Genomic DNA, 27073 nt, shown 5'->3' on the forward strand with positions numbered 1-27073 from the left:
CGACAAAATGCTTCATGGTCTAATCAAATTTTTGGGATTTGAGAGCTGTGAGTCTCGAGTGTTGCCCGTTTGAAATATTAAAGTCTCGTTAATGCCACAAATCTCCTAGATTTGCTAAAATAAACAGTGCACTGAGCCACGCCCCAAACAGCTTACTGCACCCGAATTGAGATCTAAGTCCAAACATTTGTTTAAGATTTGGCTTTGCCCTGGGATCGTTCAACGCGGCAAACGTGGCCAGCCCAACAGGTAAACGTATGCAGGTTGCAATCGCTGGCTGCGCAGAGGTTTTCGAAATATATACAGGTATTTTTCTCATTTCATCCGACTGTAATCTTCGACCACCTACACAAGCTGCTGCTAACCGGGGCACGGCCGTTTCGTATCCAGCTGTGTTGATAAAAAAAGAAAGAGAAACGAACATTTGAAAAGTGAAAGGCCAGGACACCAGGGCTTATTGTCACCATGCTGGATGGATGCGGGACGTGCCAATGCTTGACAGCTTCGTCTAAGCCGCTCCACGGGTTGTTAGCTGGGCTTGCTACAGTTTTCTAGCCAAAATCGTTCGCCTTGGGTGGCGTCTGCCATACAGATTTCCATTGCAACATTGAAATTTTCATTTGGTTAAAGGTCGTACGTAATCTCTGTCTTTGTTTCGGTCCATTTGAAATAAATCACGCGAGAGCGAGGAGGAATTGAGGAGAGGAGGGGAGAGGGACACAGAGAAAAACGCAAAAATTATTTGAGTGCTGGAAGCGAGGGGCTAACAACAAAGGCACCGCAAGCGGGCATTGCATAAATATCGGAACAAAAGGACCCAACAAAAAAAAAAAAGAAAAATAAATCCAACCAAGATGATAACAGTTTAAAGTGCGCGACCTGAACTACCTGAGATCTTGTAGCTTCGTCTCTCTGTGCATATAGACTCATATAGGTATTTGGGTGTTTACTTGGAACCGGAGGGCCAAGTACCTGACTATGCTGCTAGTCAAATTTCAAGGTTTGACACTTTGATGTGTTGGCATTAATTAGGGGCCATTGATATTGCCTACATTCGGTGAATGAAATCCTAGTCACAGTGCGACATGCCACCAAAATGTAAATGAGGCAAGCACAGCTCTAATCAAAGTCAACGATCTGAGACCCTAATGATTCCGAAAAAAAAAAAACAAACGACGAACAAAAGAAAATTCAAACAAAAAACTCGCGCATGCGGGAGACTTATAATACCAAAAAATAAGTCCAAAAAAATCCAAATTAAACTCTACAAAAAAATACTGGAAAAAAAACGAACAGAAATGTTCTCGAAATGATGCAATGCAACGGTAAATGCTATAGAAAATGGGTCAAGCAGTGATGGCAATTAAATTGTCAGCTTTTCAAGACGTTCATCGATCTTTATTCTCGTTCTCGTTTTGGGGGCGGACTGCATGGAAATGCGCTAACAAATTGTCAGTGGGGTCTGACAGTTCTGACCTGATTTGCTGGGGCGCAATGAAAAGAAATCTAAAAGAAAACAGTAGATGAAGAAGAAGAAGGAGACGAAAAAAATAAAAAAAAAAAATAAAAGAAAACATGTAGAGTGACAAAGCTGAAAGGAAAGAGACAAAAAATGAGACCTTCCATCATCTTGCATAACGGTTTATTGCTCTGAAAGAGAGAGAGAGAGAGAGAGAGAGAGAGAGAGAGTGTCATAGACTGACCGCTGAGTTTGCTCGAAATGCACTCGTCGTCTGGGAAAAGCCATAAAACTTCATAAAACTCAAGTGTGCTAAAGACAAAGGTACTGACTACATCAAAATGCAATAGAAAGAGACAGAGATAGAGAGAGAGAGAAAAGTCGATCTTTCATTTAAAGAGCACTCATATCATTTTTTACACACTTGACACGTGCAGTGCGAGCGGTACGAATCGATCGGGACACAACTATTGACTGATTGACGAACGTTTGGCAAAGTGTGAATACGTTTGTAACTACCTGTCAAGAGACACACAGGTAAATATCAAAAGACCGTAAGCAGACTACGACGACGACGACAATGCGCAGCGCAAAACCCACGCCGACAAACGCGCTATTCAAATTACTTTCATTCAAGCCGCAAGACTTGAGTGAATGTTTGCCGCATGATTGATTAGCCCAGAGAGTTAAGTTTGACGCGTGTTCGCGCGGCGATACCAATAAATGTTACGATGCCAGAAACACATCTAAATGTATATATATGTACATATGTATGTATATAACAAGACTTCCGCATGTCTTCAGTCTGGTTATCTTATAGAGAGAGAGAAAGAGATATGTACGTGCATTTTGTTGCCATTGTTTCGCGCTCGATGTGTTACGGGAAGGATCTTTGTCGAGCTAGCAATCAAAGCAGTACAAATAAAACACAAAAGACTCCTAGGAAATACTGTGCAATGTCGTATTGAGAAGACTTGATTAATATCAACAGTTGTTCTATGTTTTATATATAGAAGTGTTTCACAAAACTTTCAACTACTTGATATGGATCTGCTATAGACTCGATATGAACTGAGCTAGTTGTGAGGGAATCAACAGGAAGAGCTGATAGTCCATAAGTTATGGAAGGTACTGGAATTGATTTAGTTTCTTTATGACTATCAGTTCATCCTGGTGTTTCCATTATAATAATAACGACCATAAGAAAGCTAAATGAGCTAAACTTTAAAATAAATATTAATATAATATTAATTAACGTCAGTAAGCAAAGCACATGTTCCTGAGAAAGAGTCTTCTAGAAAACCTTTCAAGGCTACTCAACTTCTGCAAGATATCGGCCCAATATACAAATATATACTTTATATAGACTTGAACCGATAGTTGTTGTGGTTATCAAAGAAGCAGCAGAGAGAGTTGACCAGCATAAATAAAAGAGAAATTGCTGAAACTTGCTCAGTTGTTGTAGTGGAGTTGATCTTTCAATGCTTTATATACATTTATAAAGAAGAGCTAATATGAACTTATCAAGTATGGTTGATATTCGCAAAAAATACTCCGAAAATTGCTGAAACTTGAGCAAAAACAAGAACTAAACAATTTATCTGTAGAACAACAGAGAAAAGAAAATGCCCATAACGGAACTAATTATTTTGTACATACATAAACATAACAAAATTGCAAAAAAATATAAAGAAATACAAAATAGATAAATAAATATATCCAATTGTTCCCTCAACGAGCCACAAATGGGCTAGCCTTGTCGATAGGCAACAGACCCAAACTAACCTACACTAACTCGATCTATTGTTCCTGTTATTATAGGCATGCCTCTTTTTAAAATAACATAGAATAGAAATAGCGTCGCTTGGGACTCGGAACCGCTTTCAGAAATTCCCTTATTCTTACCTTTTTGCTATCTAAAACATAATCTTCTAGTAATCCACTTTATACTTTTAGTATTTCCTTCTGGTTCTGTCTAAGATCTTTTCATCCTCTGTTTCTCTCTCTCGCTCTCTATCTCTTGTTTCATTCCTTTGCACAACTTTCTTGTGCTCAGCGAGGGAAAACCATTGAAACGAAAGTTAAATGCACTGTGGCGTTACGTTCAAATTTCACCAGTTTCGTGTAGTGTAATTTTTATGAGCTGTTAGCTGCACTAAAAACTAAACAAAAACCTAAGCGGGCTTTTTCAAAACCGAAACAAAAATAAAATACAAACAAAAAACGCTTGGAAAAGCAAAATCAAAATGCAAATCAGTTGCGCACACGGCGGCTAATTTGTTGTTAAGAAAAAACAACAATCACAGCAGCAACAACAACAACAACAACAAATAAAACAACAGCGTAAAATTTCGCTGGCAGCAATTTTTAATAGCTCGCAAATTAATGATTTTCAAACATGCAAATTAAATTTGGGAATTAAAAAAACACTCGAAAGAAAACAGGCAAACAACAATTCAGAAAACCGACAGAAATGCCTGCCGGGCATTAAATACTTAAACTTGATCTACAACATTATTTTTATTTATATATATATGTATACAGTATATATTTTTTTGTTGACTGTTTTTCTGTGCGCCTCCTGACCAACTAATTGCCAAAAATTCTTGGCTAAGAATGTGAAACAGAAAAGAATCTTCTATACACTTCCTGAGGGTATTATAAACTTGTAATCGAATATGAAGTGATTCTAGATTCGAAATATAGATATAAGTTTCCTTTGTATCGAAGCCTAATAATATCTAGAAGATAAAAAAATCTTTTTATTTTATTATTTTATTTTGTTGTATATGGAAATCTGATATCGTCAGCATGGTCTTGTTATATATATTTTATTTTACATATTTAATCAGTTAAAACCCTTTCTATCTAGTGTATTTAAATTAATATCACGATCCATACAAATCTCCTACTGCATTCAAATAGCGAATTATCAACAAATTCCTGTATTATATTATTTAGTTAATATACCAATAATATATCAATTATCTCAAAGACGAAACCATTTCCCAAGCACTCACTTCCAACTCATATATCATACAAGAGTATTTTATCTTTGACGTGCCCTTTTTCTATTATTTTTACAGATTTTTGTGTAGTTTCAGTGGCTGATGAAAAAACGTTGATTTTTTTCTGTAAGAAGCGGCATTGAGGTACGTTGACCTTTTAATTAAATTAAAGCACAGCAAGAACGTTGCAAAAATAGCAACGGGTATTATGCGCATTTTGTTTGGTTCTACCCTTTTTCTAATCCAATTAAAAAGTATTGCGGGAACCTTACAAAACATGCCAAACTTGATGAAGGCAAGCAACCACAACAACAATAACAATAGATTGAAGAGCAGAAAGAGAATCACGTAACTGCAAATTATATTAGAGCTGACCGGTCAGAAATTTACCATGTTAGAGGGCTAAAAATTTGGGCTATCTTAGCAGAGGGAAGTGCTAGAGATATGAGATGGTCAGAGAATTAACTGTTATGATAGAGAATTATATATTGCATTTATTATTAGTTTTGGTTGGCTTGAGCGTGTGTAGATAGGATATTAGTTAACAAATGATATATATATGTATTTCACTTGACAGATCTTGAGATTTAAATCTTACCACCAGGTTTTAAAAGGATAATATCCAAATTCTTATATTATTTGTAATAGAAAAATATTTAAAATTAAAAGTTCTTACACATTAAATCACACTAAAATCAAGTTTTCTACTTCATTTCATCTTTATCTAAAAAGCATAAAAACATATTAAAAATCTTATGATAAATATTAAATTGCGTGATAGGTGCTAACTATATGTATATAAGCTAGCTAGCTGTGTTCTTTGTCGGCTATAAAAATCATGTAAATTAGTATTATTAAACATGCATAAAAAAAACAAACTATTTGTCGGCTTATGCTCTAATTGGCAATTCCATATTAGGTTGTTTATTTATATATTTTTAGAACATTGAATAACAATTAACGTATGAATAAATTATTAATTGAGCGTTGAGTAAACGTGAATCACATTAAGCGGCTTATCAACATATGAATAAAGCCTAAAAGCGTTTACAGACAGCTGGCTGAATGATGAAATGACTTGAGATCATCTTTAAATATTGAAAATCTATTGTTGTGAAATGCAGTATATATATATATATGGGTGTATATGTAGTAGTATATATACGACTATATATATAGATAGAGTATATATATAGTCATTTGATAAACTCTGAACAAGTATAGCACCGCTGCCGATACCCGACGGGATTGCTACTTGCTTTATTTAGGTATATATTTGCTTGGCAGAATAATTTCCGCCGCGTGAGTACATTGAACTCACGCTCATCAACCCTTGCGTAAGCCAATAGATTAGCCAATTCGAAGTGAAAGACAAAAGAGACGTTTTGTTGGCCAGAACGATTAGCGAACCGACCGGTTGATGTAACTTTCCATTAACCGGTATTCAAAGCGGGCTTCAAAGTTCACCACACGAATTGAGTCAATTTCAACGATTCAGCCCGTTCACAGCTCCGCCCCCTTTCTCCACCGCAAGCACAAAGAAAACAACAACAACAACAACAAATGCTAAAAAAACTGTCATTTAGCCGAGCTCTGCAATTTACGCAATTTGGTTAAATACCAAATATTGCCTATAAGTCTGGCTGGTTAGCAAATGCGTTGGCAATTCTTAGTCATGCTGACAACGTTGGGGTTTTTTTCTCTCTCTTTGTTTCTTATACATTTCATATTTATTGTGAAATATAGCTATTTTCACATGGTGATTGCACAAATTGTTGGACTGAGCCGCCAGCCAATGATTGCGTTGGGCAATTAACTCGAGAACTTGTTTAAAACATTAAGAAAAAAAACACACACACACACACACACAAAGTCAGCTGGACAAGTGGCGTCCAAGATACCGTTGGCTATGCCAAGTCGCTTACCTTCAAACACGAGCTTCCTTGTCCACGCACACAGACAGAGATACATATATAGAGAATTTGCCGTTGAGCTGCAATTAAAAGTGAAAAATAATAAACATTAGCCAAGCGTCAGATGGAAGCCAGAAGATGTGCATCCTTTAATGTGGTGCAATGATAGCAAAATACATATAATACGAGAATGTACGAGAGATTCTTGTGTGGCCGTGGATCGAAGAGCAGATACTCTTTATAAATACTTTCCCGAATGGAAACTCTTTTGGAAGCGTTTGACTTAGTTGATATGATTTAATATAAAATTTGATATACCGTTGAATTATGTCAGGAGAATAGAGAATGTAGATCGTACATTTGGAAACTTTATATCGTAGTACAATATTTATTGGCATAACTTGATGTATTTAAGTATAGGAAGAGAAGAGGAAGACCGTATATCAAAAGTCGGCTTAAATTAACTCGAAATTAAATAATAAATAAATTGCAATAATAAAAACATAGTTTTGAATAAACAAAATAAATAAATAATTAAGTAATAGTTAAGTAAAAACGCAATACAAATTTCTATCTTCATTATATAACATGTTAAAAAAAAGAAAAAAAAAAAAAATAAATAAATAAATGAAAATAATAAATTAATTTAAAAATATAACTTAAAAAAAATATAGTTTCATATCCATCAACTTTTCCTTATAATTATCATTTATATAATTTAATTCGTATCATCAAAATAATATAAATTTATAAAAATATATCATAATAAATATTATTATTTATTACAAAAACAAGTAAGAAAGCTCTAGTCGAGACTGCTCGACTACGAGATCCCCTGAACCCTTCAAGCAACTGATATTTCAATAATAATTAGCACCCACACACGCACTCATGCAAACAAATACACGCACACACACACACTCACATATACAGGCGATTGCGCTTGGGTTGCGCTGCAGTGTTGGCAATATTAGGAGAACTTATTTGTTGAATAATTTAATTTCTAGACGTGCGATCGTAATGAAACTTTCAGAACGTATTCATATTGTTTAAATGTATGTGTATACCGAAGCACAAGTCTCTAGTATTTGATATACGACTTTTACAAAGATGAGGGTGAGGGGGTGGATTTGGGGGTGGGGGGTAAATTTAAACAAAAACCGAAATTGTATGACATGCGTCTTAATATACATTTTAAATTTGGAGACTCTAGCTTGAAAGATGTAGGAGATATAATTTTTAAACTGATCTTCGATAAGGTTTTTTATCGATAAAAAAGTATCGGAATGATTTATCGTTTTTTAGTGATAAACTCGATATCCGCGTGATATATACGGACATTTTAAAAAAAAGTTGAAGTCTCTAGCTCTTGTATCTTCTGAAATCGACGCGTTCAAACATACGGACAGACGGACGGACGGACGGACGGACGGACGGACGGACGGACGGACGGACAGACAGACGGACAGGGCTAAATCGACTCAGCTCGTCGCCCTGATCAAGAATATATATACTTTGTGGGGTCTGCCACGCCTCCTTCTGCCTGTTACATACATTTTAACAAAACCATTATACCCTGATTTCCCATTTTCAATGGGTTCAGGGTATAAAAATGGATTATTGATATTTAAGCAGCAAAGTCAGTCTGTGGACACTTTGATTATGATATCAACTACCTGCTATCTCTAACATATGTATGAATGTATATCCAAGCTCAAAGAGACAATCAATCGATTACAAAGATTTCCACTTTATCTTAACATCTGCAACTCTGCATCAACATAATTCATGGCGCATCGATATAATCCTCTAGTTGTAAAAAAAAGTGCACCAGTTTAGCGCTAACAGTAAATGCAGTTAATTAAATCCGGTTCAGCCCGGCTTTAATTAGCATGGCTTAAAAAAAAAAAACCAAACCGTAAGTGAAAAAAAAAAACACCATGACATAGTCACATAGTGGCAACTGCAATGCATTCTATGCAAACTGCGGGAAACCTGTGAAAGCGCCTTGGGCTCGGCTTACAGTTGGAAAAACGGGCCCCAGGGCGTTGCCAGAGGCGGAAGCCAAGCTGGAACAGCAGACAGCCAAGCAGCCAGCTAACCAGCCAGTCAGCCAGCCAGCCAGCCAGCCAAGTCGACCCTAATTTCCTATTTAAATATTGTCGAAGACGAAGCGGCAAAAAGTGCAACAAAATACACAGAACAGGTAACCCAATGCCCAATGCATTGGCATATAGCACCACCACGCAACAAACACGCACACACACACACACATACAAGACAGCTCACATCATGCCTGGGATGGATGGCAGTGCTAAACAGGGTTCTTTGGCTGGTGTTGGTGGTCTTGGCGGCTTGGGTATTGACAAGTGTTTAAGCAAATACAAATAGAACTTCCTGCAGTTTGTTGGCCCAGACATTCATTCGCTTTGCTTGAACTGTGCCCTGGACAAAAAGAGAAAGAGTGAGACAGAGAGAGAGAGAGAGGAAGGTGCAACCAGAGAGAGAGAGAGAGAGAGAGAGAGAGAGAGAGGGAGAGAGGTTTAGCATTTGAAACCAGAATTTCATAAGCATTGACAATCCATGTGGAATGTTAAAGACCCGTCGAACTAGGCAAACAAGTAGTCAAAGTACTACTCATAGATGTTCTAATAAGATGTACAAACTGAGCGTAGCGTGGGAGCATGTTTAGTGAAATAGACTAGGGATTTCTATAGACTATTTACCACAAAATTGATTGAGAATTTGAGAATTTTGTAAGCAAATATGCTCAGAGGGTTTCCATTTGATAAATAGCTGATATATATCTAAAGTATGCCTGACAAGCCAAGTTTAAGGAGGAGAGCTTAAGCTGGTGTCTTAATTAAAAAAGAATAATATTTTATAAAAGCTTTATTTTATTTCAAATAGTAAATGTTTTTAATTAAAAATATAATTTAAATAAAAAAACCTTTTTTATTTTAGGTGAATTAAAAATTTGACAAACGAAAATTAAATAAATTAAATGCATCTAGTATTTCAATTGCAACGTTTGACGACTATCCAAAAATTCGTGATCTTCCCAACAGAATTTAATCATAAAATCTTAAGGCAACTTGAAAACAGAATTTAATTTCTGCTGGCTTTTCGTTTATGCTCAATTTTCTGTTGGTCATTTTGGCATTCCAATGAATTTTCTCAGCTACCTTTAAAGCCAGAAACTTCAATGAAATTGTGATTACACAACTTTGAAATTCTTTAGGCTGCGCGACGGCAAAATATGGCTGCAACAAGCAATTTCGGTCTTTTAATATTTAAACACAAGTGGCAAAAAACAGCAGCAGAAAAAAATCAAAATAAAAGCGTAAATAAGTAAATACATTCAAATAATTCAACAAAAATGAAGGCGAAAATCGAAAGCAAGAGGCAAAAAGCAATATGACAAAAGCAAATGCAAATCACATAAATAAAAGCCAAAAAATGGGCAACAACAGGTAAAGAAGAGAGAGGAGAAGAAACACAGAGAGAGAGAGAGAGCGAGAAATATTTATATATGGAGTGAGATAGCGAATCTGATCAGTTGGGAACTTGAAATTCCGAAAATTCAATTATTGACAAAGAAAAATGCATATGAAATGCATTAAACATGTTCCATCGACCACTGTAAATTAATGCCAACACAATGTCACTTTAGCTTATTTATATGTATTACTCTCATTTTGTATAACCTAACGAAGGGTATTGGCGGATTTTCATGAATTTTGGCACGAGTAAAGTATAACTTCTACATACTAATGTAGAGTTTATATGTCCTATTTAAAATAAAATAAAGTTAACCTCTATCAATATTAATATTTAAAATAAAATATAATTTCTCAACATTTAATGATGTAGCAAAAATCTGTATAAATGTGTAAAAATCTGTATATGTTTGTATATGGAATTTTCTTGATGTTTTTCTTTTAAAAGATCTTTATTCAATTTACTAACCCTTTCATAAATACATTGCTTATATAAACATCATAGAGTATTTATGATTCTGCCTAAGTGAATCGTATTTCTTACATTTTTGTCAAGTTCAAAAACAGAAAATAAATATTCAAGGGAGCACAAAAAAATATTTTATAAATTATAATATAGACGACAGTAGACAGAGCAACAACTGCACCCACTGCAAAAATGAGAAACAACAAAAATGCTGGAAAACAAGTTTCATTTCGGTTTGAAATGAAGTTTTAAATTAAAAACAGCTGTACATATGTGGAGCGAATGCAACACAAACAACAACAACAACAACAACAACAAGTTAACAACCCAATGAAAGTTCAGGGCTATTATTGTTGACTGGCCAAGCTGTGTGAAGGTGCCGTTCCGCAAAGAAATTCCATTGAAATATTTTCAAAGTGCTTGGTAAAATCAACAAGCTGAAAGAAACAAAAAGCAAGAGACAAAAGCAAAAATGCCCAACACGTATCTAAAAATATAGTCTATTTAGTCCATTGGTTCTTCGCTTTTGTTGTAAGTGGGTTATGAGTGCCGCTGAGAATAAAAAGGGTTTCCTTTATATATATTTCTTTTTTTCTCTACGATTCGCGTTTCATTCACATGCACAAAAGAATTTCTGTAGAGCTGTAGACAACTGGGTTGCAAAACCCAACGAAAGTTAATATATATGTAGACAAAGGGCTATACATATATACATATCTGAGGTAGTAGCTTCCCCTTTAGCATCTTTTCGCCAGTTCATAGTAATTTCAGGCATCTAGTATATGTATTTAAATTATCATTTTCTGCCCCATTTCTGGAATGCGTACTTCCATTCTCACCTAACTATTCCGCGTAATTTGCTACGGACTCTTCACAGAGCCGACTCTTGTCGTAAGCAAGTAGTTCGCACTCTTATATAAGATTTCCAAGTGCTGATTTCTGGCGAATTTCTTATGTAACTACGTTCTACAGTCTATCTATCAATCTATCTAACTTTAGAGTTCACGTGTCATTTTACAGTCGATCTATCTAACTTGTAGTTCACGCAGGCCGCGTGTTTTGCATTTGGTATTTCCGCAAAAAAAAGAAGAAGAAGAAGAAAAATACTGTTCAGCCTAATGTGCTTTTTATCTGAACAATTTAGCATGCATGTTAGGCCGTGCACAAGGTTCGGGCAGCTATTGAAAACGGGGCGAATAGCAAAAATTAAATTGTTATCTATGCAGAGTAAGAAAAACAACAACAACAACAATAACAGCAACTGAAAACAGACACTACAACAACAAAAGCATGTAACGAAGAAATAAACAAAGTTTAATTGAAAAACTGTAAGATAAATGGGCCTGGTGTGGCCCTCCCGCCGTGTGGGTCGGCCGGGGAGGGGGGCTCACAGCTTGCGTAATCAATTGTCTGGAGGAGATTCTTCAAGCGTCGGCGGCATTTGGAAAAAGGTTAACTTGTTGTATCAAGACTGAAGACTCATAACTGATTAATAGCCAAAGCTTAAACGAAATGAAAGCGAAAAAGTTTTAAATTATCGCATTAAAATACACACAAACAAAAAATCAAAAGCACACACACACACACGCATGCAACGCCCGACGTGTTGGCCGAAAGAAAGGCCCAGCCTTAGTTTTCAACAATTCTTTACACATGAGAAGCGCCGAGAGAGGTCGTCATCGCCATCGCCAGCGTCGACGTGGTCGTCGTCGTCGTCGTCGTCGCTTGGGTCGTTGATGATGTAAACGAAATTCAAATTTATGGTAATACCAAAGAAATAACAGTCGCAGAGCAGTCAGATTTTAAGTCGTGTGGTATAAAGAAACAAAAAAAAAAATAAATAAAAAATAAAAACCGACTAAACATAAATGTTGCGCTCTACACAAATATCAAAAGTGAAAGTTTTCACTTTTGTTTCTGCTGGAAACCTTTGTGTGTGTGCCCGAAATTAAGGCAATTTTTCACTAAATATCTCTCTGCACCCACCCATATATGTATATATAAAATTGTATCAGGCTAATTGAGTTGGGCCTAGAGAATTCAGTGGCCTAAAGGAAACTTAAACAAGTAAGAAGACTCTAGTCGAGACTGCTCGACTAGGAGATACCCTGAACCCTCCATTCTGCCAGCGCTCTGCTAACTGCGCAGTAAGCAGCGACTGCGCTTGGGCTGCGCTGCAGTGTGGGCAATAGTATGAGAATTTTCTTGGTGAATAACTTCTTTTGTAAACACACGATCTTAATGAAACTTTCAGGACGTAATTATATGGTCAAAATGTGTGTACATTCCAAAGCACAAGTCTCTAGTACTTGAAATACGTTTTTTACAAATTGGGGGCGAAGGGGGCGTGGTATCCAAAATCTGTTGATGATAAAATGTTTGTATTCATCATATATATATACACAGTAAATCTGAAGTCTCTATGTCTAATAGTGCTCCAATGAGGCTCAAAAAACAAAATCCATTTTTCGATTATTCTCGATAAAAAAGTTATCGGATGAGTTATCGAAAAAATAAAGCAAACTCGTACTGCGTATGGTATACACGAGTATGCACAAAAAATTTCAGCTCTCTAGCTCTTATATCTTCTGAGATCTCGGCGTTCATACGGACGGACGGACGGACGGACGGACGGACGGACGGACGGACGGACGGACGGACGGACGGACAGACGGACAGGGCTATATCGACTCAGCTCGTCGTGCTGATCAAGAATATATATACTTTATGGGGTCTGCGATGATTCCTTCTGCCTGTTACATACTTTTACACAAAAACATTATACCCTGATTTCCCATTTTCAATGGGTTCAGGGTATAAAAAATAGGCCAGAGCTAGACTCAAATGGTTTTTGTTTTAGCCGGCCGCAGTCTCTGTTCACTTCAGTTGCAATGGCAACTGCAATTTCTATTGCCATAAGCTAATAGACATTATCGCCTGGTACAATGTAAGCTAACACAATATAACAGTATCATTATGATTATCATTATCATATAGCTCGCTCTTTGAGTTTAACACATTATGCTCAAATCGTGTCCAGACCTAATTGACTTGTTATCTGATCAAAATGTTTGCTTAGAAAGTGTCTGGAATGGATGGAAATGCGCTGACAGCGTACGTCGTGCTGTTGGCTAAATGATGTCGATAGCTGAAGTTTGTATAGTGTGGACCGCTCTCTAATTAAGAAACAACAACAACAACAACATGAGCAGCGACAACTAAGGAATTTTTCATTGAGTAAGCACGAAAACAAAAGCAAACAATCTAAGTGAAAAAGTCAGCGGGAAAACAAAACTTTGGGGGGCATTATCAAATATCAGAAGTCACGTGGTTCCCCCACACAGCTCTAACAATTGAACTTAGAACTATGCCGCCGATGTCACCAAAATGAAGATATCCAAAGGCAACAAACGAAAATTTACATAATTTATTTAAAATGCATGCCCCAAGCCTGGGGATCCAGCGGCTCAGCCAGAGCTGGAACTTGAAACCTGAGCTACTTATGTAATCGACCCATAAAAACTTGTCAAAAATGCAGTTCACTCTGTTGCAGAGAGGTGGGCATATATGTATATATTGCTGAGATCTGGCCAGTCTGGTATCGCATCTGGTCTGTGAGTCATCGAGCCTTGTGACATTTTTCTTTTTTTTTCTTTTTTTTTTTCGCTTGAGCGTTAAAAGTTTTGACATTTGCATAGCCGCCCCGAAAATGGCTGACAATGAAAATTAATGAACTGCAAGTCCATTTTGTATGCCTTCTAATGTGGGCTGCTGTTGCAGCCAAAGCGAGGCCTAGACAGACAGCAATATATATGTACATATATATATACATATATATTGTATATGTCCATAGCGAGCGAGAGGGGCACACACGTGTCTCTGGCGGCCCACTTATGTACCCAGTCAAGCTTTGTGCCCCATTGAACAATTCCAAAGTGCATATGAGTCAGAGTTGCGGCTCGAGCTCGTGTTCGAGCTCAAGTCTGGGGTGACAGCCCCTCCCCTCCCACCTATCTTGTCTACCTCCTGCTGCTCGCTCGCTCGCTCGCCTCTATAGCCAAGACAAACAGCAATAAGAATTATTTGTGCTTGGGTTCTTTGGTTCCTTTGTTGTTCTCTCAGCCATATATGGCTGAATGTTGTCTATAGCTTTTAGAAATTAATGGAGTTTGTGCAGTGTAATGTGTGTACTTACATATACACACACACATACATTTAAACAGACGTACAGACACACATATATACATGTATATAGATGTAAGTCTAGTAGTACTTTGTATATTGCTGGGCAGCTTTTTGGGCGTGTCATTAGAACCGGAAAAAGGTTTATAAATGGGGAGTTAACGGTCTTTCTTTAGGGCAAACAAACACACACAGACACACACACACTGTGTCAGATGGGCGTGGCAAATGCCATAACTAGCTAATGATTGTCGTCAACTAGAAAGATTTGTGCCTTATATAGAGCCCAGAGCAGTTGGACATGTAATAGCTGAAGGCGGAAGTCGTAGTGTTTATAATGGCCATAACGATATAGGTTACAAATGATCTAGCGAGTGAGATAGGTATTTGGATAATGATGGTATAGTATTCTAAGCTTGAATGAATAAACATTTATGGAATGTGCTCTACACATTTTACAGTTGAGTTAAGTGAGGAAATTTTTTCAAGAGTAAAAAGAAATACACAAAAAATAATAAAAAGGTTGAAGAATTTTAGTAGATCATGGTGAAATCTTTTTGTTTTGTAATTAAATAAAAACTGAAATTATTGCCAATCTGGCTTAAAGGATTATGAGCAAGGTAAACATTATGCAACCTTAATACTCTTCAAATTATCTGTCGTATATGTTGCCATATAATTTGCATCATTCGCCACGCTATTTTGACATTTGCGAAAGCGAAAAATGCATTCAATTTCACGAACTGCAACGCTATGAAATGCTTTTGGTCATGAGCATTTAGTGCCTTACAAGGAATGCAACTTCATTTAGTAATATAATATTTATAACATCTGAAAGTACTTTTCAGTCCATCTCGCTCGCTCGCTCTCTGTGCAATTGTTGTTGTTTTTTTTTTTTTTATCACAATTAATCAGCAAAGAGCCCAAGACGTGCCGTTGGTTTTAAAGAGCTTCGACGTGGTGCTGGCGCAATTCATTAAGTGCCAACATCAGTCGTCGCAATTTATTTTATTTTTGGTAACAGGAAACTGAAAATGCAAGAGCACGAACTGAAGCTGCTTTTATTGTAATTGCTGCCAGACGGCGACGAGATGTGAGCGCCCACCCGAACAAAAAACAAAACCCCAAAAAAAAATTGAGAAAAAAATTCATAATAAATAAGACTCGCTCGAACTCGAAAAATCACCTAATTAGCAGCGAGACTGCCTGACATTAAACGAGTTTTTGCGAGCACACAAATACCCACAAATGTGAAGGAGGGAGGAACCCAAGCCGAAACCGAACACAAAAATCCCAACACCAACTCCAATACCAATCCCAAAAACCTAAACCTCAAAACTCCAAAGAAAAGGAAGCAACAGGATGCTCGAAATGAAGAGCAAAACAGAGTTGAGAAGATCAAAAGAAATGCGAAATAAAAGCAATTGGAAACTGAAAGTCTTTTGTTCATTCATTGGCATTCAGCCAAGTCATGCGTAGATCTTTTCTTGAGCGAGGATATATACCGACTGAATCAATGTTTAGATGGCCAGACAAATTGCACAACTTCCTGGCGAATGTGCAGTGACTCGACATCATTCTCACAAACAGTCGAATTGCCAAAGACCATTAAAAAGACTCTCTCTCTCTCTCTCTCTCTCTCTCTCTCTCTCTCTCTTTTCTCTCTCTCTCACTCAATATATGTAGTTGTATATATTTGCATACAAGTCGAGGAGTTTGTGCAACATAAACAACGCAGTCATAATTATATTTTTATTGTCAGGCGAAATGAAAATTACCCACGCTTTCCAAGCCAACTTCCAACTGTTCGACATCGTCGTCACACAGAAGCCATTAAAGTTGCCACGGCACGAAAAAGAAAAAGAAATAAATATGCGCCAGACGGTGATGTGATGGACTAGCAGACATCCTGTTCAGTGGAGTTGGGTAAGAGAGAAAATGGTAGAAATTCTAGAAGAATCTACTGATGTGCTTAAATAAGACTATTTGTATTATATATTCAAATCATTTACAACTGAGTATGGAAAATAAAACAGATTTATGGATTTATTTTTATTATTAATTTTTTATTATTTTTTTTATTATCGTTTGTGTTTCGTTCTTGATTTATATTTTTATTTTTTTAAATATGTTATTTTGTCGTTTCTTATGCATTTTTTTTAATATCTTCAAATTGATTTATTATTTATTTATTTTAAATATTTTTGTATTTCAGTTTATCTCACATTATTATTTAGTATTTATGTATTACTATTATTTGATTTGTTTATTTATTTGTATTCTATTTTTTTTTTATCAAAATTATATTAATATAATATTTTTTTTTATATTGTATTTTTTATGAACTTTCATATTTGATATAAAAAAATATATATTTATTCTTTGAATTCTTATTATTATTTGTATTAATTTTTATATATAATTTAACAATTTTATTTAAATGATTAATAAATATTTTAAAGAAAGTTTTTCATTCATAATTTTCTTTTTATATTAATTTATTCCATTTTTCATAAATATATACGTTTTTCCATTTGTATAAATATTATCGTAATGTTTAGATAATCTGGTTCAGCAATAGCAGCTAATAGTTGTAGTTATTATATAATTTGGAATAATATTGACATTTAAAAATCAATTAAGTTCGATTCGTAATACTTAATTCGTAATGCTTAATATATATAATTAAAATAGCAAATGTTTTTGCAATTGCGTAAAACTCTTATACCCTACGTACCAATTGGTGCTGGGTATAAAAAGGGAAACAATTGAAAACCCAACACAGAAAAATAAAAAGCCTAACCGGGAGTTGGTACGAGAAATATATATAGATATAGATGTACAGATATATATACGTATATATGTATATAGGTATAAAAACAAGCATACAAAAACCTCATCAACTGATCACCGCTATGTGTCAGCCTCAGCCCGGTTGGAGCTAAGTTTGAGCCTTGGCCGAAAGGTTTATGACCAAATAAAAACTGCACGTTTCTGCATAACTTAGCATAGTTGTTGCCTCAGCGCTGTGACGTGTTACTTTGTATGTGAGTGTGTGAGTGTGTGTGTGCGTGTGAGTGTGCTTGGCCCATGTTCTGGGCCATTCCGCTTAGGTTTTTTTGGGGGGTAGCACGGTTCAGCCATAAAGCAAAGGTTGGCCCAAACAACTTAGCTGCTAATTAGCGACACGAAATTGCCAGAGTAAATAAAAAGTTGAAAAAGTAATACACTACTACATAAAAAATTGAGAGAGAGAGAGAGAGGCATGGGGAGTGGGAAATGAGAAAGGCTCAAACGAACAGACGAGATATGCATATGTATAAGAGATCAGTATTATATAAGGAATATTTGGAATATTTTATTTAAATTGCAAATATATATACACCATAAAAATGCAATTAAAATAAAATTATTTTTGCATTTGTAATTTAGTGGGGTTAAAGTTGCTAAAACTGTTTAAAATGTTTAATTATATTTTATTTACGTATTGCTAAACAGCTGCTTGAACGAAGCTATGAATCAGCCCTTTAAGTGCATATACTAACTAATATACTACATAGAAACTATAACGGTATGACACTTAACTTAAATTATTATTAGCTCGAATGTAATTGTTGTAAGGCTGCATTGCAGCTGCATAAACATAAACGCATTTTGCGAAATCACGATTTTAATTACATTTATAAAAGAAAATTCACAAACAACTGTTAAATCATGAGTGATAACAACAACAACAGCCAGAAGCACAGCAGCGCGCAAAAATGTGTGACAAATATGATAAATGACAAATCACAAGAAAGATATAAACATAAAACAAAAAAAATAAATATATTTAATTACAGCTCTGGGGCAGTTCAAAGCTCGAACCGAAACGGAACGGGAGTGCGCGATCCATGCGTTGCGGTTGGTCGACGATTTGGCCTCAATTTGTTGACTGTCAACTGTCATTTAGAATTTTGTTTCTAAATGCCGAGAGCTCATTAGAAAAAGTGCCGCGTGCCGTGTGCCTCATGCCCCATAGCCGGGTCGAAGTCGATTGCTGTTGCTGTTGTTGTTGTTGTTGTTGTAATTAGACGCGCTTTCTGTCAGCTGCAAGCGGCGTGCGCGTTTTCTGCGCGTCTTTAAACGCGCTCAACGAAAGTCGCTCTCACGTTTCGGTTTTCGGTTTTGCTTTTTAATTTTTTTTTATTTAAGAATTATTATGGCTTTTGAATTGGCCCGTTGCGATCTGGTCCGGTCTACAAACTGTTCACAGTGGCCTGTCACTGTTTTGTCGCTCACTTTCAGCTAGAAGCAGCCAGCCAGCCAGCCAGCGAGGAGGGAACAGGAGACAGACAGAGAGACAGAGAGAAAGAGTGACACGGAGATGCAGACGAAGACGAAGACGGAGCCATAGCCGAAGCCGGGCTAAATAAATTTCACCACTTTCATTCTTGGCTGTCAATTTGTATTTTATTGCCCGCTTCTCATTGCCGTCATCATTGGCGCATTGTCTCTCTGGGAAGTGGCACAGGTTGAGGCTGTTGCCACCGGCTACACTTTGTCACTCTCTCTCTCTCTCTCTCTCTCTCTCTCTCTATCTTGCTGTCTCTCTCTTGATAGCTCTCTATCTGGCTTTGAGCAGGTTCGCTTTGGCATTGGTTTATTTACCAAATTATTTGTAGCATTGCAGCACCATTTTAAATCGCTTTTGTTTTGGTTTTTTCTTTTATATGTTTTATGTGTTTGCATTTCATGGCACGACATTGCGCTTAAGAACTACACCAAAAATCGTGCCAAGCTGGCCCATTTGCTGCTAAGACAACGTATATATGTGTGTGCGTGTGTGTGTGTGTCTGCTTGAGTGTGTGTGCTTGGCATGTAAAACAGTCAAACTTTTTGACGAATAACAATAACAACAACAATCAAATTAAAGATCAACCAAATCAATCGCATAACAGGCAGCAGAGCATTTGGCAGGCATTCAACTGAACGAGTTTCAAATGCTCTTTCAATTTATATGGGCATATACATATATATGTGTATAAATACATATATCTACAAATATGCACATTTTTTTACTCAGAATGAATATATTATGAATTATAATAACAAAATTATTTTATAAGTATACGTAAGGCCTGTCGATATACTAAACATTTAGTCTCTCTCTCTTTCTCTCTCTCTCTCTTTCTCTCTCTCTGTTGCTTAATCCCTACCTAACGAATCTTTTTTCTCTCTCAGTCTCACTCTGCATCTCTCTCATCCTTTTCTCTGCTCTGTTTATTTCCTCTCTCTTTCTTTCCTTGGATCCCTCCCTCACTCTTTTCATCTCCCTCTTTCTCTCTCATTTAGTCATTTTAGTCTCTTTCTCTCTCTCTCTCTCTCTCTCTCTCTCTCTCTCTCTCTCTCTTCCCTCCCTCTCTCTCTCTCTCTCATTCACTACCGATTTTGTCTCGTCATCTCTCCTTTCTTTCTCTCTCTCCCTTCCAATTTCAATCTCTGTCTCTCTTTATCTATATATCCATAATTTTCTCTCAACCCTTCCCTCTCCTTGCCCTCTCTTTCTCTACGTTGCCTGCCAGCACGCCTCTTCACCAAATCCAAATACTCTCTGGCAAGTGTAAAACAAATTCAATTTGAAACCAAAACTAAAAGTTGTGAACTAATTTTGGTAAGTGCACTCACGAGTGCAATCATTTACATAACCCCAGCTCCCCCGCCTGTCCCGCACCCAAGCTCGTAATGGAAACCAGGTCAGACAATTGTCCAATGTCTGTTTGGCTTATCGCTGGCATTCCCTTGGCTCAGCTGCTACTTCGTACAATTAAATGGCGTTTATGATGGCACTTTATCTGCCCCTCTCTCTCTCTCTCTCTCTCTCTCTATCGCTCACGCTCTCACGCTATCTCATCGTTTGTCTGGAAATCCAAAAACCCGCTATTTCCGCAGCGTTGGGCCAATTTTCGGAAGAGCGGGGCTATATAACTCTAGAGTGGATTGTGGAGCTTTTGGTTATTATTTTGTGATTATAGCCGAGCGACGTTTTCCGTTTGCAACATGACCGCAAATGAGTTGAAGAGTTGAAGTTTTGTTTTTTTTTTTTACACATATATTTTTTTATTTTCTTTTTTTTTTTTTTGTGTTTTATTAGAGCACCATTTCCTCAGCCTGTCAAAACTTTTGGTGTGACATAATTTCCTTCATGACACTCGCATGGAATAACGGCACAGCTGCTGCCACACGAAATGACCCAATTACAGATTGCCGCAACACATGAACATATATACAACATATATGTATATACATATATATGGTTATGTATAATATATCCGACTATGATCAGTTAGCTGGTAAATCCAATTAGCTACAGTTCATTTGCTCAGAAGTTGTTACAGTTTATTCGCCTTGACTGTGGCTTTGTATTCTTATGCTAGACGACCTCTATCTCATTTATGTGGCTCCAAGTTCCAAACATCTGTTTCTCTTTCAGACATTTCCATTTCTGATCTATTAAGTGGCGTTTGCGAACAAAACAAATCAAAACATTTATTTTCTGTTGTTGTTGCTGGCTAATTGTCTGGTCTATAACCAGTAGCCAAAGCCAACTCCACTTGGCCCTGGTCTCAAGCGTGAAATTGTATTACGCTATACATTTATTGTCGATAGCTGTTTCCGCAAATGGACGACAGTAATACGTGCTCCGATATGCGACTACATTTGTATATATGTATGTACATATATATGTGTATATATAATCATAACACCCATATGAGGTTAGCCCAATTTGGTATAATGAACTATCAAGTGCATGCCGGGCCGCTCGCCCGCTGATCGTACTACTGGCTGGACTGAGACCCATTCTATAGAGCTCCAATTTCTGGCATTTTAGTGATGGGTGAATTCTCTATGCCATGATTAATGATATTGAGTTTAATGCATGAAATGGAATTATTAAAGTAGAAAAACTGTTGAAATTGCTTCGACATGAGTCGAATGTGCGCATAATTTGAAGTTTTGCTCAGAAAGGTTAAATAAAGAGAACGTTCGACATTTTATGATTGATTTACTTGCTTGATCGACTTTGGTAGATGTTTATTTGGAAATAAGTTTCTTTTTTCATTATTTAAATATTATTATTATTTTTAAATTATTTGTTCGATACTCTATATATGGTTAGGTACATATATTACTCGAATATTGCTTAATATATTATTCATATACTATGTAAATTTTTATTGGATTAGTTATAGCATACATTAATGAGCTCTCTATTTATAATATGAAACGATAGCTATCGCTTGCAGCTGAACGTCTCTATTAGGTTAAAAGACTAAGCTAATTTTAAAATTTCCCTTCTATGTATGTATGTATATAGAGATGCGATAGTTATCTCGAGAAATGTCTGGCACTTCATTAATATAAAGAATATCTATATATGTATATGTACATATTTTGCCAACTAGAAAACCTCAACTATCTATAACGATGACTATCGTATGTAGTTTGCTCATCTCTATAGTTTGACAAACGTTTGAGCTGAGCCTTGTCAGTGCCAACTGTTTAGTAGCCTGCGATAGTTGGCATTTGCTGTGTGCCATCTCTAGTTCCACATACGCCTACACCACATGCCAGCAGCTATGACAGCTTGAAGTGACTCTCGATGACTCTTCAGTGCTATTATTAATTTCGTTGTTTCGTTGTTTTTTTTTTGCATGGCACATTGTTTAAATAACTAATATATTAATAACTGGCATTGTTTGTCTTTAGCCGCGCAAGTGTTGTCTATTTATAGACAAAAGTCTGGTCAAGTTCTTGCCAAAAAAAAGCGATATAATAATAATGAAATTGAAGAGCGCAAAACGAAATGAAATTATGATAATAATGATCAAATACTTTTAGTTTTAGCGCTGGCATCTCGAGAGGGGGCGCGCGTCAATGGGCGTTGCGAAGGCGCCGCGAAGTAGACTCAATTTAATTGCCGGCCATGCGACTGGCTATGCAAATATTTGCACAATTTTATTTAAATTTCAATTTTTTATTATTATTGTGTTTTTTTGAATAACATTTGCAACATGATGAATAGCCGGCGTCGCAACTCAAATTGAATAACTAGGTCAAAGTTTAACCTCGCCGTGGGTAAGCAAAGCATAAAGCGCCAGCCAAAGTTTTTGATATCGCACGGGCGCAATTGCACAAAACTTGCTTAATTGTCGGAAAAGAAAACGCAGCAAAAAATCGAACAAATTGTAAAATAAATTCATAAAAATAACAAATTGGCATTTTGAAGAAATGATTAATTAGATGATGGATGAGCCAAGAGCCAAGAGTCAAAAGCCAAACTGCAAACCAATGACAGTTAATTACGTGTTACTGAGCATACGGGCGCTGTCAAGGACAATAAACAAACAAAAGTGACAAAAAGTAACAAAAATATAATGTATATATATATAGATATATACACATACATATAGATAATCCAATTCAAATGCTATCTATCAAAACGTTCCTTTCAATTAGCATAATGCAAAAAGAAAGCCAAAATACAAGAAGGCAAATAGTCTTTGTTTTGTTTCTATGACAGCTATCAATTTATGCCACTTACATAACAACGGATTGTCAAGGCAACCAAAAACAAAAGTGAAGAGTTTTATGCATAGATTTTAAAGAATTTTTTTTTTATATGTATATTGGTGGAGTATATGTAAATGTGAATGGGAGCAGAGTTATTTGCTTGGCAGTGGTTGGAGAACACAAATAATATGTTTTTAGAGATAAGATAATAATATTTATATCTATATTATATAAATATAAATATATAAATATTATTTTCTTTTAACAGTGCAACTAATAAGAATTTAGCCACCTTAGACATGAGTATTTTATTATATAAATAATAAAAAAGTAAATACATATATAGAAATATATATAAATAAATATATATAGACATGCACATGTTTTAAGAAAATGAATTCATTCTTTGGCAACTTCAAAGGTATATGAATTTGTTGTCTGAAATTCCCTAGAAATATATATATATATATTTTTTTTTTACTCAAAAGCAACTTAAATGAGCTCAAATTAATTTCCATTTTGCAATATTTATTTCAATAATAAGATTAAAAGTATGTTGCTTAATAAAAAATAAATAAGAGAAATATAATTCTTCATATGCATATATTATTTCTTATTCAACAGCAGCTACTGATAGGCTTTAAATAATAATAGGACTTTTATATAATGTATATTAAACTACTTATAGATAAATATATTGGAATATTTGTATTAATACTCTAGAAATAATTTAAGACTTTCCCAGTTAAAGACTAAAAATGATTTATTTGATAACAAAAAAATAAAATTTATATATACAAATAGCTTCTTGATATTAACGACAAATGAGCCAGTTCTGCCCACAATTTGAAAGTAACTAACTGAAAACACAAATACACATAAAAACTCTGAGTAACTGCCAAGTTTTATTGCCTTAAAGTCTTCGACTATGCCGCAAGAATCTCGCCAATTTGTTAGCTAAAGGGGGAGCGGCCTCAAGTTAGAACAATTTCATAACCGTCTCGGGTATCACGAAAGGAAAAACATAGTGAATTGCATAATGGCCAATGGTTGTGGCAAAACCAAACTGGACTTAATTATAATCATAAATTGGTCGTGGCCGTTGCTGTGATCTTTGACATGCTCTTGCATTGGATTTGATTGAGCGCTGTGGCTCCATAGAGATCGACCTGGTATAGTTAAATATACAAACGGTTAAGTACACACAAACATAATAACAAATATATGAATGTATGTGTGTGTATATATAATAATGCCTCAGCGTGCTATTGAGTGGGTTTGGCTTTAATGAAAGTTGCTCGGCCTGGCTTGTGACTTGGCATGACCCTGGGCAACACGGCAAACAACAGACATTTTCAGGAATTGTTCGAAGAGCTTTGTGCGGTTTTTTATGGTTTTAAATAAAGCGATGTATGTATATTTGTATATGTGTATTATATGTTTGTGGTTTATGTATAACTCTCATGCACACTCAACGTAATTCTACCTACACTTATATACCTATGCAGAAATATATATTCGTATATGTATGTTTAGACTTATATGCAGAGAAAATGAAACGCAAAAATTTGCATGCAAGACAAAGAGGAGCAAAGCAAATGAAACGGACACGAATTGCATGAATGAATAAATCCCAAAAGAGGCCGCCTTCAGTAAGAGACTCAAAGAGAGAGAGAGAGAGAGAGAGAGAGAGAGGGAGAGCGAGCAAGTTTCGGCTGTGTTCCCTTGGGGTGTACCTTCATTGGCAGCGGCAGGTGTTGGCCGGCTGTTTCGAGCTGTTCGACTGATTCTTTCTGTGCATGATTTATACCCTTTTTTTTTTACCAAAAGGCATTTCAATTTTCTGGGGAAACGCGTGACACATCCAGGAAGATGCCACTAAGCATATTTATGTACTTGATTAATAGCTTATAGCGGAAGTTAGATTGTCATGTATTTGTGCCCAAAATGTGTATATTCTGTATTCGAATATATATAATTTGCGAACTGATATATAAATATTATAAATATCTATAGTTTTTCAAAAGCTATAGAAACTGATTTGATATAATAGAGACAATTATTATCTAAAATACTTGAAACTATATTCCTTAAATATGCTAATCAAACATGCTTAAATATGCTACAAAAATCTACTATATCAGTGTCATTTAAGATCGATAGAAACCTTATTTTAGTGTAATATAAAAATGATCCCATTTATATGTAGCTTCATATAGATATTTAAGTATATATAAATTCCATATGGAGCAATCTCAATGCCCTAAGGGCATCTAATCTGCGGCGCGTCAAGGCAAACAATTTTTGCATCTTAAAAGATTTTTTTCGAGAGATTTTGTTTTGTTTTGTGCATATCTCGCGCTTATCTGGCGCTGTTGCTCGCACGCTTGTATCTTAAGCTGCGCCAGTTCAGATAACATCAACAACAACAACAACAAGAGAATAACAAAGAGTTGAGTGAATAAAAAACACCGAAATTGAAGTGTTTCGGTGGCGGCTGCTGTGCAAATACTGCCTAGATAGATACTTGGCGAGGTTGCCTTGAAACGAATACAAAAATGAGCAAATAACAATTTTTTTTTTTCTTTTTTCTTATTATTTGACTGATGCGTTTGTTTGCACAAGTGCAATATATTTGGTTCCTTGCCCTTCGGCAATCGTTTGGAGCGCTATTAGGAAGTCGAAACTTCAAACTCTTCGATTTCGTTACGTTTTGGAATTGAATTGAGCTTGATAAATTTGTATCGGCTTTATCGAGCTACAGCGCGTTCAGGCAGCTTCTGTTGCGCCTCCTTTTCAGGTGTTGTACGTCTTTTGGGCCGGCTGCTTCACAGTTTGCTCACAGATTCGACTCGGCCAGAGCCAGAGCCCTACCAACTTTTCTTCTCTTGCCAGTTTCTGCTGTAGTTGTTGTTGTTGTTGCTGTTGTTGTTGCTGTTCCCGAGTTCTGCTTGGCGCATGCGCCGCTGAAAACAGGTTTTAACAGTTTTTCATGTGCCTGTATATAAGCTGGTCGGGAGCGATATTTGTATTTTTGCGCTCTGTAGCCACAAAAACCAAATATACAACAACAACAAAAATAAGAACTTTGCATTACACCAATTCGACGACGACAATAATAGACAATCAAAAGTTTATTTAATTTCAGCTCTTTGGACTAGTTAACAATTCACAATTTGTTTATATTTTGTCAGCTGATGGTTTTCCATTTCCTATTTACATATATCAATTTCTTGATATTTTCTCAGCTGTTTTTCTTGTCTATTTGGAGCTTATAAATTATGATTTTCTTCATAAATTTTCGTACGCACCTTTTGCGCCTTGTTTGATTTGAATTTGAATTTGTTTCAATTGGTTGATTTGATTTTTCATACACAATTTGTTAAGCACTTTGTATGGATTTCAATTGCATTATTAGTTTCGTTGATTTTGGAGTTGTTGTTGCGGTTTCAAACTTGTTTTTCTATTTCTTTGATTGAAGCGATTTCTTTATTTGCTAACATTGATGCGTTTATTTCTTTTGCCAATTAATTTTCAAAACGCATTCAAAATTTCACTTTGTTGATTTTAGTGCTTGATTTTGTTAAGTTGTTTTTGCATTTCACAAAATGTCCATAAAGCCGAACCAAGTAACCAAGTCTATTGAAAGCAAAACGCGTCGTCTGCCGCCACCGATTGCGACTCCACGAGACACTCGACACTCAAGACTCGAGACACGAGACACAAGACACGATTCCGGTGCTCACGTTAATCAAGCAGCGTTCCGCGTTTGGCTACCAACACGGCCAGCAGTCGTTCAAGAACTGAGCTAAGCACTCGACCACTTGGAAAACCAACTGCAAGACCAGACGCTGCTGAGCCCAGCAAGACGAACGACCGACAACAGCAACAGCAACATCGTCGTCGTCGTCGTCGTCGTCGTCGTCGCCGTCGCCGTCTTCGTCATTGTAATCGTCATTGTTGTGGATCGTGCGCTCTCTCCCTCGAAGACT

General features: G+C 36.2%; 1 protein-coding gene across 1 annotated transcript in view; it reads right to left on the reverse strand.

Moving 5' to 3' along the window:
• The window catches only part of LOC115562843 (uncharacterized), a 39693-nt gene extending 12768 nt beyond the window's left edge, over positions 1-26925 (reverse strand). Inside the window, exons 1-2 of the mRNA XM_030384993.2 lie at positions 26393-26925; positions 6393-6460 (exon numbers count right to left, since the gene is read on the reverse strand). The gene's annotated coding sequence lies outside the window, so the exon portion shown is untranslated. The remainder of the gene's footprint in view (positions 1-6392; positions 6461-26392) is intronic.
• Positions 26926-27073: the final 148 nt, after the last annotated feature.

This window comes from Drosophila navojoa, chromosome 3 (assembly GCF_054131105.1).
Source record: "Drosophila navojoa isolate 15081-1374.11 chromosome 3, UAZ_NAV_1.0, whole genome shotgun sequence".
In the NCBI taxonomy this organism is placed as follows: domain Eukaryota; kingdom Metazoa; phylum Arthropoda; class Insecta; order Diptera; family Drosophilidae; genus Drosophila; species Drosophila navojoa.